General features: G+C 37.0%; 1 protein-coding gene across 1 annotated transcript in view; it reads left to right on the forward strand.

Annotated features, from left to right (window-relative positions):
* The first annotated feature begins 463 nt into the window (after positions 1–463).
* The window catches only part of pde4ba (phosphodiesterase 4B, cAMP-specific a), a 162329-nt gene continuing 145231 nt past the window's right edge, over positions 464–17561 (forward strand). The window contains exon 1 of the mRNA XM_087784941.1: positions 464–665. The gene's annotated coding sequence lies outside the window, so the exon portion shown is untranslated. The remainder of the gene's footprint in view (positions 666–17561) is intronic.

A 17561-nucleotide genomic window follows, 5' to 3' on the forward strand; every position in this document is an offset into this window, starting at 1 on the left:
TTTGCAAGAAAATATAGGTTAAATATGTATTGTTTATATCAAATAGGTTATATAGCATACACATGTCCAAATAAATAAAATAATAATACATATTAATAAATATATATATTTTTTAAAAAATCAAGTGGAAAATTATTTAAGAAATTAAATTGTTCACTACGCTATATATAAGCTCGTTTAAAAGTGATGTATATAAGTATTTGTTCTAGTATAATCTTTATTCAATATTTTCTTGAGTCTCTCAATGGTCCCACTACAGACTTCGACAGGAAGAAGAAGGAGGAGGAGCGTTCCCTCTCTTCCTGCCTCTGATTGGTCCTGGCGCCTGCTCTTCCGGATGGTGGGCGGGGCTCCCGGAGGGGGACACCGACTTTCTCAGGCTCCCATCATCCGAGCGAGGAGCCCCTCAGTCCTGACAGCGGTCCTGAGTGAGCAGACGAGCCCGGGAGCGGCTTCTCTCTCGTCCTACATCCACTCAGAGTTGACATCTGTGAGCGAACCACCGGACCAGAAGCTCGCTCGTGAGGAGGACCAGGAGGATGTTGCTGGAGATTTAAAGAACCTTGTTTTGGATGTAACGGCTCTTTTTTTGTTTTTTATCTCGTGGGGGGGAATCACGCGACGTCAAGGATTCCCTTTGTCCCCACGTGTGGATGAGAAACAAGGTAAACATTCTCTTTTGTTGGTCCAGTGATCGAGTGACACCGAGTAGTTGAAGAGAGGATTGATTTTTGACTCGATGGTTCCCGCGGGGTTTGGACTGCTCCTGTCACAGATACAAGTTCATGTCTTTTATTGACAGCAGCTGGTGGAGCCTTTCACCTTTGAACCCATGGATGCCAGTGCCGTTTGATACTGAACAATACTGTATTGTGTGTATAGTACTAATCATTGTGCTATATTGTGATACCGTAGGATATTTTTGTAGTATTGTCCGAGTACTTGACTCTGGTGTTACAGACCACATGAACTGTTTTCATTTGTTTTGAAACCAAAATGTATCCAAACATCATCTTTAAAAGCTGCTGAAGTCGACTGTATCCTCTCGTCCACAGTCATTCAGTGGCTGTAAATGTATTCGCAACATAGACATTATATAACATTATTTCATAAACACTTATATATAGAATATACAATAACTATAATAGTAATAAAATCTAATTTGAAAGAAAATATTTTACAATTGATTACAGTTCTGTTGAATATCAATATGGTAGTAAAATTAAGTAAAAAATGGCTCAATGTTTTAGTCTATCAGTAATTCTTATATCGCCGGTGTTTATGATATATTTTGTTTACTTTCAAAGCCTGTTTAAAGTTACACTTTAAGAATTAACTCTACTGTTACTCCTATAAACCATATTTAGACACAGAAAACAAAACGAAAATTAAATGAATTATTATTATTATTATTTATGAATAAAACATTAAAAAGCAAGTATAAATTCTTGCTTAAGGGTCACTTGATATCATTTTCTTTTACAAATGAAAAGCAATCATTCTAAATATTTCAACCGAGTACAATTTGAAGATGTTTGTATTAAAGGTTGTTTTGGGCAGAAACCTCTTAACGTTTGTTCATCTCATCCCACGAGACCGTGGAAGAGTAAAATGATCCGGTCAGTCCTGAACAAAAGACAAACACAACGTACAATAGTTCAAAGTCAAAGTCATTTGAATGGAAAAGTGTCAGGTTAATTTACTGGGTGAACTGGTTATGTGACGTGAGTACGACATGTATTCTGTTACGTTTCAAATGTGAAGAACACATTTCAATACTTCTAACATCTAAAGAACCTAAACTGTAAAAACCTTTTAGCAATATTTGAAAAGGTTTCCTCAAATTCACAACAGTTGTTATTTTAACTCCTCACACTTTGCATATTTCCAAGGATAATAAAAACATATATAGTGGTAAGATTCTTGGTGTAGCCTCCACCATCCTGCACTGCCATCCTCTTCGACGGGAGCGGATGAAGTCTTATTTTATCTTGACATTTATGGAATTACAAAACTCCCACTGGCTGAATATGGTGAATGCACCTGATAACGCTAATATCAAAAAAAGTAAAAACATTGCGTCATTCTTTCTTCTGTCATTTATGTTATTGTTTATTTCATTCAGATGTTTTAGATCAGCGGAAAAACGTCTTTTTTGAGAGTCTTGGCCATCATGGAAGGTTCATGGTTGTTTTGTATTTGATTTCATCGAGGATGTCTTTTTCGCTTTTGTTTTTCGTTCATAAGAATCGAGTGTATTTCAGAGTCCAGTTTAAAATCCGGTAAATGTATATATATATTTTTTCACTCTTAATGTTCACTGTTGAACCGCCTCATACATCAAGATATAATTATAATTAATTTATATTTATTAATTTAATTAATTATAATTATAAATAATACTACGATTTGTAGCAGACTGACTGCGATGCCAACTTTGCGTTAAAGACCGATGAGTATATTTCAAGACTGAATCTTATCTCTACCTTTATGCTGACCACATGACGGCGGAGCAGAGGGATCACATACTACTGCATGGTGGCTAGCATGAAAACCAGAGTCGATTTAAAAACATCACATATAGGATATTTATGTTCCCATATAATTGAATTTAAGGTGGTACATGTACAAAATGGAGGATATGCAGAGGTGATTCTCTGGCACCAGTTTTGTGAGCTGACATCTATTTTAGTAATGGTGTTGTCCTCTAGAGACTCTGCTTCAGCTTGAGGTCAGCTGGTTCTTGTAAGGATGTCCTCGTGTGGAGTTTGTGGGAGTTTTAACCTTTAGCTTTAGAATGTTGGCAATTTACTAATGGATCGCTGCACATGTGTGTTCATTTACAAGCCTCACATGATCCAAACCATAAATAACACAAATGTCACAATATGAATACGTTTGTTTTCATTCCAATTTAAACCAACAGCTGACCAAAAAAGAAGAAAAAAGCGCTTAGTATGGATTTTTAATTCGATAGACTGATCTGAATGTTGCATAGTTACAACTCGTGTCGGCATTTACTAAGAATATCTACAAACAACAGGCCAAACAAAAATGTTTCAGAACCACTCCAGATGTTTGTTATGACAAATTCAGAAGGAAAATACCAAAAATTGCATTTCAGCTATACACAGATCAAATTATATGAATACGTGTATTTCTAGCCATTCACTATAAAGCATACATAGCAAGACTTTTTAATCTAAACCTGATGTTTAATATCATAATAGGAAAAAATGAAAAATAAATGCAAGTCAAAACTATTATTATTATGGGCAACTAATGTGTTGATTTAAGTGTGTCTTAAATAGATGTTTGACCTCTATTGTATCATCAGTATGTGTCTGTTTGTACAAAACTCTATTTTCATTGAAATATTCACATTAGAAAATGATCACTGAAAATGCTTGGTTTTTATGTAGGTTACATCTTGTTTACCATAACCACACCCACTCTGTTGCAATTGTTCAAACGTAGAGGTTTGTCACCACGCGTCATCAATCCCGGAAGGGACTTATTGTATAAAGAAAGCAGAACGCGATAACAGCTATTGCAAGTATTATCTTTTAAACATCATCATGATGCGAGACTTACTACATCTTGGAGAGAAAAAGTTCAACATTTGAAACATGAGAGTAAGTCAGGAGAGTTGGGTTTTCTTTACTTTTTTTAAATTAAAAATCTTTCATGTGTAGTAAAATTTTATTTCATTCAATTGGTGAAATGTTTTTAGATTTTCATTTGACAATCTAGCAGTTCTTTTTCTCCAAAAACTATGGGAGAAAAGTAATGATGTTTAAATAAAAATGATAAACTTTCAACATTTTGTGTGACATTGCGTCCTAACAAAGGTAAGATGGCTGATAATAACGAGGTATCTTTATTTTCAGGTTAAATCATTGCATTGGTACGATTATCTACCTGAAACCTCCACATCATTTTGAAACTGATAGCTACACAGACTGCGCTTTAAAAATGAGGTTACTGTTTCACAAAGATCTGACACCGTCCCGAACGTCTTGACCCCAAATCAAACCCCAAGTGAAGCTTCATTTCGCCTTTACTAGTTTTACTGAACCGCATTGTAGCCCCTGCATTCCCAGTTACCTGGGGCGAGAGGTAGGGACACCCTGGGCAGTTCACAAGTCCATCACATGTAACCTGCTGACACACACACTCACCTACAGACATTAATTAAGGAGTAAAATCACTGGTTAGAAGTTTGAATCCTTGTGATGGTTTGAGAAAAATATTTATCTCAACTCCCCCCTCAAGATGAAGACGGAAAGAACCAGAGCAAATCCTTGGTCTGTGCTTGGTATAAGCAGTGGAAAATGGGGCAGTAATGGGAGGGAATATTCCTCTTAGTGAGTCTGAAATAACCTGCGCATCACCTTAATGGGCATTGATTCAGATCAGTCCTGTCAGAGTCATATTTCTAGCGGCGTTGTTGTCTCTCTACCTTTTCTCCAAAGTGCTCATTAGCTCAGGACGAGGCACTATCTGGCAGCATGGAGGCCGCCTGGAATTCACTAGGGCCGCCATCGAAGAAATAAATCTTTTGATATTGTCGCTCAACAAAATCTTCCCTTGTCATGTTGCTATTTTTACATCAGCAGATGGATAAAGTTGTCTCTTATTTAGGGAACTTTTACCCACAACCCCTTTATTTAATGAACTGTAATTATTACTGCTCAAATAGCTTACAGAGCTTCTCCTTATTTCATGACAAAACATTGTTAACTTGGCTCCAGGCTGAAGGTTTTAAAGTTGTTTTTTCACTGCTCGTCAGATGAGTTAATATTTAATTAGGAATTCAAGTTTTGTTCAAGGATTTCATCAACGGCAATGTTCGATCCCTCATACCATGGAAAATGATTTGAAAGGATACCAAGGTAACCAACTCACTCTTCAAGTGCTCTTGTCCTCGAATATACATGTGTTTAAATAACGTCTTCAAAACAGGTTCAATACTTGTCAGAACTGACAGATTTATATCATAAATTTGTCAAACATGTGCGCTGTGTTGCTCCAGGACAACCTTGAAAGGCCATAAATGCGTCATTGTGGATTCCATTTATTTGTGTATACTGCTCCACAGAAACTCTCACCTGGAGAGTAGAGCCTGCTATGTCCACTTGTTCTTTTGGCATCTACTTTAAGTTTCAATGACATCTTCTAAAACACCCTGGCGGAGAAACTTCACACACTCGGCCTGAACATCTCCCGCTGTTACTAAGTGCTGGCTTTTCATAATAATGGATCACAAACTATTAGAAGCCACACATTTTCTCCTCCTTCCTCCAACAGCACATGTCTGTGTGCTGAGCCTCCTCCTGTTCACCCTGATGAGATACAACTTTTTGGCTTTCAAATGATTTCCCATTTTCAGTTGACATGTAAAAATTCACTTTGTTTATTGATTTTTGTGTATTAAACTTCTGTTTCGCTAGATGGCAGCAGTTATTATGTCCTTTGCACTTAAAGGATCAATGACATCCTGTGTGATCCCTGCGATGCCTGAGGACGAGAGGATACATTTGACTCCAGCAGCTTTTAAATCTGATGTTTGGACATTTTTGGTTTCAAAACAAGTGAAAGCAGTTACAACCGCAAGTCATGTGGTCTGTAGATTCAACAAGACTCAAGTACTTGGACAATACTACAAATATATACTTGTTCTATCAGTATTGCAATATATTGTATCGTTACCCTGTATAGTGATACTTTTTTTTTTAGTCTTGCCAATACACACACTTAACAATTTTGGTTCCAAGTTTTTATTATCAAATGTACATAACAATTTTTTTTTTGTTTTGTATCGTTTATTAATCTTCTGAACCTTAGTAACACAATTTGGGCTGGTCTGATGATTAAAAAAACTAGAGTCTATTGCCTTTCTTGCTAAATACAGATTAAAATTGTTTATATATATGAAAAACTTTCCCAATAATCCTGTAATAACACAGCTTTTTACATATTTAAATATGAGTATTTCAGTAAAATATTTGTTTAAATCTAGAATTCCAGCTTTTTCTGGAATTAACTTGAATTGAATTGCTTGACTGGATCCATTCTATTGTTTTAAATCCAGATTTATACCAGATTTTATTATCCATCAGTTTAAACCTTTCCTTTATGATATGAATAATCGGATTGCTGCTCATGTTTTCCTTCAACTGTCTTCTTTTATATAATCATGCATCTACATTTCAAATGTGGAAAGAAAAGTGCCAGAAGGAGCTCAGTGGGCTGAAAATATCTTCGCTTCATGATCTGGAGATTAGTGCAACGGGAATTCCTGGCCCGGGGAACCTGTAGCACAGGGACTCCCTGCCCTGATGGTTCCAAACTGGAGTTATCCAGGTTTACGTGAGCAAAAGAAAATCAATCCATCTATCAATCCTGTCTCTAAGCCTCTCTTGACCTTTCAACCCCTTTGCTTGTCTTCTCTTCTTTATGTTGTGGGACTTGATTTCGTGACTCCTTCTGCCTCTGTTTTATTTTCCTCTCCCTGATTGAAGGAGCTGTATACCCACATCTTTCTTCCACACCATCGCTCCCCCCAAATATCCAAGTCTATCGATTTGTTGTCTTACCAACCGTGTTAAATGTGAAGAACCACTGATCCGAAAACAGGGCAGAGCCACTAGTGTACAGTAATACATCAAGGCCTTGTTGGGATTGGGATTATGACGGACCTGAAAATGCTTTTAATTTTGTAGTTGTTTTTCTTCTCGGCATCGGTGTGGGGGCGTTTAATCCACGAGGTTGTTAAGATTTTCTTTAATTTAAACCCAATGGTGCTGCTAAATCGGCAATTCACTTCCCTAAGAGCCATGAACATTTTTAGTTTAACAAGTAACCAGGAAGTAGACGATTAAACTATGTTTCAGATTAAAATAAAGCAATCTCAGAAATGGATCCGAAACATTTTTAAAGGAGCTGGATTCATTCTCAGACGTCACAAAGGCCGTCAGGATTGCCAGATGCTGATGATTGATAGTTTCCAGCTCAAACACAGCATAAAATTATCTAACAAAATAAAACTAACGGAGAACATTTATGTAGCCATACACTAATCTAACAATTCGATATCATGTTCACCCCGCAATATTCTGTAATTCCGTTGAATATATTCAGCGCACAATACGATATGTTAGATTTCGATACGTTTGCAAAATTTTCGGAACGATTTTAGGGGACAATGAATTTAAGTGAAATCTTGTGATCCTTCCACTTTCTTTTGGTTAAATAAATAAAATAAAGGCCAAAATATGCCCCAAAATCAGCATTAGCAGCTGGAGCCGGTTATATCCTCTCATCCCTAGTCATCTCCCGAATCTCAAGCAGCTGCAAGTTTAATCGCAAAACAAAAATGAACAAACACCTTCAATATTTTGACGTTAGTTAACACTTAAGAAAAATCAAATTATTTTATGTAATACAAAGTTAATTGTATACAAAAGATCTATGATAAAAATCAAATCTGGCTGAGGTAAGTTGCTAATGTAATATATAATAATAACTTTGTGTGTCTAATAGAGAACCAGATTGAAGGAAGTACAAATACACAAACAAAAAGAGTACATATCTCACTCTACCAAATCACGATACAAATCCCAGCCCGAACCACTTGTTTAAAAGCAACAAAGGAAGGTAAACAGGAAACCATCTAAAAAAAAGCAGCATTAAAAACAACGATGTAATTTAATAAGTAGAAAACAGGAACAATCTTCAAATTCAATATGAAACTGAATTAGTATGTATGAGTCATACAAGTCTGCATTTAAAGTAGAGAAGAGAATGCAGCAAATAGATTCATGACATCGGAACTTAACATTTTTGGCAAACGAACATCTTCAACAGAAGATCAGATCCACAGTAGAAAACTCCCACTGGATTCACAATAAAAGACGGCATCTGTTTGTGAGGTTTTCACACCTCCGGGCTACATATGTTGGATTGAGAGCCGCTGGACTGTAAATCAGCTTTTATTTCGAGGTAGAGCAAAGACACAGACGCTGACAGTCAATCAATAGACACCCTGCCAAACACTGTCATCCTGTCACCCTGTTATTGTAATTCTCTTATTGATTACTTGAGTGTTCTCATGAGGGAGGCGGCACATAAAAGGTTGTCTCTCTCGTTCTTTGAGTTCCTTTTTGTCAAACGCACAAATGGAAACAAGAGACGAAGAAAGTTGAAGCGCAAACACACAATAAGTCGCATTTGCTTCATTGCTGGATGACAAAAGCTTTATCTTGAGTGCTTTTATATAACCAGCTAATCCAACAAATCAGAAGAAAACATTTATTTATTCTGGGTTTTATTTTCCGTCACATTTACTGAATTGAATAAATTCTGGCTCTGAATTTAAATAATTGTGGTAGAAAGTTTCTCACTGAAAGTTTCACATTTTACGAGCAGAGAAAGCGCACGTCAATAATTAGTCTGGAAAGTTCTTAGAAAAGAATAAAATCAATGAAGAAGTTTGTTCTAAACTGAAAAAGATTGTAAGAAAGTATCTGTATACTTGAATATCTCCTTTTATTTTTCACATTTACTGTATTGATATTCAACAGCACTGTATCGATTACTTTATTTACAATTAACATGAACATATTCAAGGCCTATTTTTATTTTTCTGTTACAATTTTACTTCAGTAGCAGTCATTACAACCTTTTGCGGAACAGTAAAATCCTGCGAAACCCCAGCGATGACTGAGAATGAGAGTTTACAGTTGTTTTGACAATTAAAAAAAAAAAAATGAAAGCAGTGACGACTTCGTCCAGAGTCATGTCAATATGACATGATATGACTTAAGTGAAAAACAAATATTCTTCAGAAATAAAACCAAACATTTTAATACATAAGGATGTAGTGAATGTTAATTCATCACAACTCGCTTTCGGTAATAAACATTATCATAAAGTCACAAAGTAGACATAGTTCAGTTCTGTATTCAGTAAAAGAAAAGTGTGTTTCTTTGACACTAGGTTGAGCACAAGGTTGGATTTACAAACCACGCAAGAGGACCAGTTTCCCATGTCACAACATCTGTTTTCAACAGCAGGGAAATGCACAAGATGTTTCCTCTTTCCTTCTGACGACATCTGCAAACTCAAGCAGCCTTCAGCATTGGTTGATCTTTTCAAAGTGCTTTCAGAGTTCACATTGCTGTATGTAACACGTGCTTGTTGGTTGTACTGTAATCATTGAAGCATGGTTCATTCAACAACAGTACAAGTACTAATAGAAGACAGAAACCAAGGCAACATCTTCTCTATTCCCTGAAGGTTCACACCAAACATGGTGTTTGCATTGGAATCAACACATCTATAGGTAAAGTAAGTGTGGAGGCTCCTTTACTGATGCTTCACAGACAAGTTACGGCATGTGAGCTAAGGATTCGCTGGGGTTTGAAGCGATGGGGTCCTTGTTGCTTATTTCTTACTTTCACATTAGATAAACCCCCAATTCTCCCTGTCAGATCCACCATTTTGACTTGCCACTAACTTTAGATTCATTGCACTGCAGTAGTTTAAATGTTACTTGCTGACCCTTTGCGGCAACAAGTTTAGGGAAAATGTGAGACAAGCCTTTAACTTCTTTTTGGACAGAACTGGTTTTCGCTTTGGAACTGTACCATGGACCATAGGTCTCCTTCTTATGGTCGAATCATGAGACTGACCTCAACTGAGGCAAGTGAGCCTGCAGTTCCTGATGTTGTTCTGGGTTCTTTTGTGACCTCCTGGATGTCTCGTCGTTGTGCTTTTGAGTCACCTACTCCAGGAAAGGTTTACCACTTTTCCCTGTTTTCTTCTTTTGTGTAAAATGGCTCTTACAGTGGTACATTGTAGTCCCGAAGCCTCAGAAAATGTTTTGTACCTCTTTCAACACTGATGGATGTCAATTATCTTTTTTTCTCATATGTTCTTTCCTTTGATCACGGCATGATGTGTGGCTTTCTGAGATGTTCTAGCCAGTTTGTCAGACAGGTTCTGTTTGATTTCTTGACTTGTATAAGTCTGGCAGTAACTGGGATTGGGTGTGGCGGGTACAATTGAACAAAGAATGTGGTTAATCACAGTTAGTTCATCATTTAACAAGGGCTGGAATTACTTTTTCACATAAGGCCAGGTTGATTGGGCTAAAATTTCCCTTTAATAAATGAAATAATCATTTAAAAAAGCAGAAAAAGAGGTGATATAAGTGGGGAAATATTTTTTTAACAGCACTGTATGTGGGTTTCTGTGATATGTGGAAATGCAGAAAATCCATAAAAACTATAGGGGCACTGAAATGTTAAAACACTCACATTTTTCACAGTTTTGTATTTCATGAGGACGTTTTTTTAGACATTCAACGTCCAAAATAATACACACAGAACATATTGCATACAAGTCTGTCACAGTGGAAATATGTCCGTTTTTTTCTGTTAAAATCTGTAACACAAACCTGTTCGTCCGTCTTAATCCAAAAGAGGATCTAGGAAGAATCTTACATTGTAACTCAGACACATCCCCACATCTCCGTTCACGTATGTCTTCTGTGTAAACATCACTAGCTTGAAGATAGCAAGTGGAATTAATGTGCAAACAAGCGGGAGGGAAGATTTGTTTTTGACAGAAAAGAACAGAGCGCAAAGGGTCATCTCTGAGGCGTAATTGCAGGAACGAAGACGAGAACACGCTTCTCCTTTCGGAGGGATGTTTTATCTGTTGGGTCAGACTGAAATTACATGCCATTGTCCGGCTTCTGCGTTTGTCATCTGTGTGTTTGAAAGCCAATTTTCTCTGGAACACGTCATTCCTGTCATTAGTCGTTGAACACAGCGTTTTCAAAGAGTTAAATTACCCTACTGGATATGGAGCCACTTATCGCGGAATCATATTCTACTTTCAACACATGTCCGTGAGGGTATGTATGTTTGAAAGAGAAGCTTTGTTATCACCCAATATTGCTGTCACTGAAAAGATGTAATGAATAAAATCGCACAATAGTCCATACATTTTTCAGTCATATCATTGAGAAATGACTCATTTGCTCTGTGAATGCAGCTGAAGACGACACAGCACATATCGGAGATCATTGCTTCTTGACTTGCAGGGAAGATGATAAAGATAGTTTGGGCTAAAGAACGTGATGTGCATTCAACTCCTGTCACCTCCTGAGGAGAGGAGAAGGCCATTACTCGTTAAAAAGGTGCTGAAGAAGGACACCGTGGCTGCTCTCTATGAGAAAATGACACATTTGTGTTTTGAGGGGAATGTTAAGCCAAGGATAGGGATGACATGGAGAAGAACCAAGGTGAAAGAGAGATGACACCAAAGGAGAATAGTGGATAGTGGTAAATAAGGACATAATGATGTGAGTACCAGGATGATGACGATGGGGTAAGAGGTGGAGGCTGACAAGTGATAGAATAGTTTGGATCATAGTTAGACTTGGATCAGCTTCAGTAAGTGAGAGCTATTAAAGGCTTCAAAACGCTTTTATATCTGATGTTATCATCAAACTACACAGATATGGACTTATGGATCTGGGTCAGCGGTCCAGTAGTAGTGTTTGGAGCACAAATCAACTGACTCTTTTCTCTCTTTAATGTTTTTTTTAACACCACTCTAGCAGCATTTCATGCTACCATTTTAGTGTTTTCCTCGGTCCTATGTTGTGCATGCTGTCTCCAAATGTGTCTCTCCAAATCAAGCCTACTGCAATCCATGTCTTCAAATGGTAAATTAGAGCAAATATCGTGTGTTTACGGGTTCATAGAAAAGCTGGGTTGAAAGTGAGGTATGTGCCTGTCAAAGTAATTTTATTTTCCTGAATGGCAGCGAGCGAGGATTAACTGCGATGCCAGTCCAGAACGCTCGGGTCAAGAGTGGTTTGATCACATGAGCATAATCCTGTGTCGAATATGCACACAGTGTGAAAATAACGTGTGCTACACTTTGCTTTCTAATGGCAGCAGTGAAACAGCCATCTATAGGACGCATATACGCATAAAGACGGTAAAATAAAGATCCTTAGAATCAAAATCAGAAACTTTTTATTACCAGCGTTGTAAACATAACAAAGAAATGTGTTGTGTAGTAAGTAAATAAGTAAGTAATGGTTATTTCTAAAGTACCTTTTTAGACCAGGGTCACAAAGCGATTTAACAATCAAAAACAATACACAGTTAAAATATATACTTTAAAAGAGTAAGACACATAAAACAAACACAGGAGACCCAGAAAATCAGGGAAAAGCCTGCACAAATAAAAATGTCTTAAGATGTTTCTTGAAGGAGTCAGTAGATCATAAAACACAGAGAGAGAGGAAGATCGTTCCAAAGCTTAGGAGCAACGGTCCTGAACCGTCTTCATCAGTAGATTCTGATCCACAGACCTCAGAGCCTAAGCTGGGGTGTAAGTCTGGATCAGATCACTGATGTAAGGAGGAGTCTGACCATGAATAGATCTGAAAGTCAGAAAATGTGAGTTCTTCTACTAGAGCGGCTCAGAATTCTCACTGCAGAGATTTCTATCAACTGCAGGTGAGACAGCTCCTACTTGTTTAGACACGAAAATAAACTGTTACAAAAGTCTAAACAATTTCCTTTGTGGTGTCAGTAATGAATATATAAATAAATAATATTAATTAAATAAAAAGATTATTAAAATAAAATGCATTCAAATAAATTGAGATATATCACCATAAAATAACATGTAAATAGATAATGAATAATACATTAAAATAATTAAAATACATTACATGTTATTAAACAATATTCATGATCCAGACAGCAGACGAGGTAGAAAGTATTCTTGAATCGTGATGTTCCCGGTGCCCCATTGTTTTGAGTCTCCTGCCGAACGGAAGCAGAGGGAACAGTGGGTGTTCCGGGTGAGAGGGGTCAGCTACGATCCTGCCTGCATGCCTCAATGTCCTGGTGAGGTTCAGTTCCTGCACTTCTTCCTCCATCTTCAGTTATCTTGAATATTCTGGGATTACACCTTATTAAACTATTCTCAATTCTTGTGCGGCCTCTGGGTCAAGGTGACCCGAAGACCCTTAAAACAAATGATTTGAAAGAGGTGTACATATTTCAGTTTGTGGCCTCAAAGCCTCTCAAAGGAGGTTCACACCAAACACATGTTGATGCCTGGAAGTGAAGCCCCTCATGTGTTTGCTTGATAGAAAGTCATCGTGGCACATTGCGTAGAGTTCTTTTTTCGCCGTGTTGAAAATAGAAGTCATGCAGATCCATTAGAGAACTCGAAGGGAAAGCAGGGCCCCCGTTTTTGCAAGTGCGTTGCAGTTTCAAGTGCAGTGCAGTATCTCTTAAGTAGACTTATAAACTATTTAATATTTGCTAGTTATCATAAAAGCTTGCTCAATCAAAACTCACCAGGAACACCCACTGCCTCACTGACTGCCTCCAGGCACGAGCCTTCATCTTTCTCTCCCGATAGAACGTACATTAAGTATTGCGACATCTATAACCGCGTGACTGATTTTAAGTTAAATATTCCCTCCGTGCATACATAGGGCAGGGCGTTAAACTTTGGCTCTTTTGTGGCACCAACCAAAATTCTTCATTAGTACAAGACAAAACATCCTTCGTCTTTCAGGGCCAACATGTGACCAAAAATTGATAATGTGTGGATTTTTCAAAAAAAATAAAAATATAACAAAGCTGGAAAATTGTTAGAATTTATCATATGAAATTAGTATTAACAAAAATAAGCGATATTTTAAGGAAAAGTATAGTATCAATACAGGTATTGATAATATTTGATACCTGGCCCCGCACACGCATCACTGTGTCGTCTGGTGTTCACATTTTTTAACTTCAGTATCACGTCATGCTGGTAAATGCGGTCCATGGTGCTGTAATGCTGAACCCCATGAGAGCATCTTTTGCCCTAAAAAGAATGCCTGTCTCGGTTATTTTTCAGGAAACTTCATTTCCACGTGGAAAGAGATTGTAGATCGCCTCTTCTTTAATAAAATGTAATTACCCAGGGAACACATTTCTTCACCTCTTTCATTAGACGATTTTGGCTCAGCTAGGGTGTCAAGTCAATAAGTAAGAATTCCTGTGCCTGAGTATCAAAGCGAGGGAAAAGGTAAGAATTTTCTTTCCACCTTTTTCCAGGTCTCGCACTAATGATTTCTGTAATTGGGAAAATTATGTCCTTAGATAGATGTTCCGTCAAATCGCCAGCTCTTCATCCAATTGTATCTTGAAACTACAAATGTATCTAAATGTTTGATCAAGATAATCCAAATTTATCTTGAAAGTCAGTTTCAAGACAAGCTTCAGTTAAAATAAGATGGTTCGAAAGTTTATTATGTTTGATTCTTGTGCAATAGTAACTCACTTCCTGTTTCATTTTCTTCATACCATATGTAAGTAATTTATACTTATAAAGCGCTTTTTTAGACCAGGGTCACAAAGCACTTAAACAATCAAAAAAATACTCCAAAAATATATACTAAAAAGATAAAGATAACACCAAGAAAAACACAGGTGTCCCAGAAAATCCGGGAAAAGCCTGCACGGATAAGAAAGTCTTAAGATGTTTAACAGACGATGGATCATAACAAAGGCACCAAAGCCAAAGAAAAGGTGGTCTGCCAGGAAAGTACGTAAATGAGTAATGTCAGAGAACGCTGACGTGAAAATTATAGAGACAAAGAAAAAGTACATGAAGAACTGCACATAAGTGAAAAGGTCTTTGGTGGGTTTATATTGGCACTGACATGTGACATGTCGCACGATTTTAAGTAATAATTGGACCGATGAAGTGTAAGAGAAATACAAAAAAACGATTATCAGCCCTAAGAATTTAGAATGAAATTCAAAACCATAGCTCCCTAAGCTCTCTATAGGCACTGATGACTCGACGAACAGTCAATTCTTTTGAAGCCCAGAAATAACATCAAACACCAGCTGTGCGTAGAATCCTTATTTAACGGCTTTTCTCGGGCTTCTGTGGTTTCATATCTACAGTATGACACAAAAAGAAGAACATCGTTTTATAGCTATTGATCGCTAAATGTCCACATTGACAGAATAAAACTGCAGCATGATTTCATCGATTGTATTTCAAAGTGTTTTTTTTTTACTTCATGATGACCTGCAGCTCATGAGCGTCACTAACCAGCATCAAGGTAATTACAGATTTGTATTACCGGTATGTATGTGCTACTTTGCAGTGTGTGCCGCTAAGAACCCGCATTTTATTATCTTTGAACTGAACAAATGACAATGGGTTTTTTTTCTGCTCACTCGGCTGCAATAAATATCGTAACCCAGGAAGTTACAGGTTCAGTTTTCCTGTAAAGTTATCATTGCATCAAGTGTGTTACTCAATCCATTGTATATATATATATATTATTTTAATGAATAGAAATTAACTGCAGTCTCTCACCTATTTTCATGCATTATTTTGTAGTTTAGCAACCTTTGAGCTTTGAGTCTGACACATGCAATTAATGGTTAAAATAACCTTAACCCAGCTCTTGTTGAAAAACAACTATCAGAAATAGTCACGCTTCCTTCCATCGTCCACCCGCGACTACATTTTTCCCTTGAGTGTTATCTAAACCATCTTCAGGGAAGAGATGTGAAAAGGGATTATAGTTTCAAGGACAACTGACTAACTATCTAACTGAACCAGTGAACCTACCATTGTCACCTCCACACACTCTTTCTTTCTGTCAAGGTTCTGTCACATAATGAAAGTCTTCGATGAAAATAAAGTAACATTTGAATCTGTGTTTGTAAACCTCTGGGATTAGAGAAGTTTAGGAATTGCTGGATGATTCAGAATAGATTGACAGATGGTACTGTAAATATTTTTGCGTAACAATTCAGCCTTGAATAAATGTTTACTTCATGAGTGGAAGACATTTGATCATGTGATGTGTAAAGGTTTATGGAAAAATCTAATCTCAAGGAATGAATGTGTTTATGGGAATGTCTGTTTAACATTACAGTTGGTCCAAAGCATTAGCAGCAAATAAATATTTAAATATGACTTATATATTTATACATTCTCTTTACATTACTGTGTAATCACAGGGTTTCCAAGTTAAGCTTTGTGTCATGGTAACAGTGGCTGCCTTTTCTGAAAAGCTGTCTTAGCTTGTCTCAGAAATCCTTGGCTCTGTGACCACCAGTCACAGCAAGTTTACAATTGAGGTTATCAAAAATACTTGATGGGATAGAATGTTGCTGCTATACATGGCAATAAAAAGACACCTTTTCAGCTAGTCTTGTTTTTTGCAATTAGAAACAAAGAAATGTGTTTCATGGGTAATTAAATATTATTAGGTTCCTGTGCCCTGAATTGATCTTTTTATCAAATACTTCAACTTGTGTTCGAGAAAAGAGCTTCAGATCACATCAAATCAAGACGTGTACTGTGGCTGTTCTGACTTTCATTCAAACCGGATCGTTTATTTTCTTATTTTTGTCCAGAGCTTGATCAGGCCAGACTTAACTCTGGTCAAAAAACATTATTTTCGTTTTTAATCGGTGGGAGGAAACCAGAGTTCTCAGAGTAAATCCACACAAGCATAAGGGAAAGAAAGACTGAATAAAAACTCCACTCTCAAAGGATGCAGGTTGCCTCAAGCGTGGAAGTGAACCAGCAACCTTCTTGCTGTGAGGTGTTAGTGCTTAATCCGTTTTAGTCATCAGTGGAAGATGGATGTGTCAGGGTATATTTTGGACTCGGACCTACTCAGTTATGCTGTTTCAAATTGAATCACAGTATTTTATAGTGGTTGGGTGAAAACCCTGCCGACTGCAGACTATTTATTTCCATGGAACTTGCTTTTGTAAAAATAATAATAATAATTATATGGGATTTAAAAAAAATATATTTGTAATAAAGCTGAGAATAAAGTCTGACTCGACGAACAAAAGAGTTTTTTCGACAACAGGCATCTCACACCTGCTTTGAGTCTCAGACATCAGTCCCAGCGAGCCGGGGGAGACACTCACACTTGTTATCTCTGCTCCATTAGGCTGCTGAAGCTCCTTCAAGTCACGCAGGCAGAACTCTTGTTCTGCTCTAGAAGCACAAGATGAGTCGTGACAGACACACTTGTCGCCTTCTCGACAGGTCCTGCTTGAAACTGAGGAAATGTCAAGACATACAACTGAAATGTTATTTAAAAAAAAAAAAGTATTTCCTGGTCGTCTGACTAATAAATCTTATAAGAAAAATGGTTAAATTTAAATCAAATGTAAATGCATATTTAAAAATATGTCTTAAATTAGGCTACAAGATCACATTAAGAAAAATAAAATTGGGTGAAACTCGAAATATGGGTTGAAATGAGCTGCTTGGTTGGGGTATGTGAACTGTAAGCGCTTTTCTAAATCAATATTTGACTTCTGAGAACCACAGTGATTATTTATTCTGATAATCTCTATGGATGAGCCCAAAAGTAAGTTAGTGTTTCAGTTCAGGAAATACAAAAAAAAAAAATCAGATTTAAATGCATTTTTAAAGAAATGATACAGTGTATAAATATATATAAATCAAGTGGC

Source organism: Callionymus lyra, chromosome 2, assembly GCF_982586985.1.
Source record: "Callionymus lyra chromosome 2, fCalLyr1.hap1.1, whole genome shotgun sequence".
Taxonomy (NCBI): Eukaryota; Metazoa; Chordata; class Actinopteri; order Syngnathiformes; family Callionymidae; genus Callionymus; species Callionymus lyra.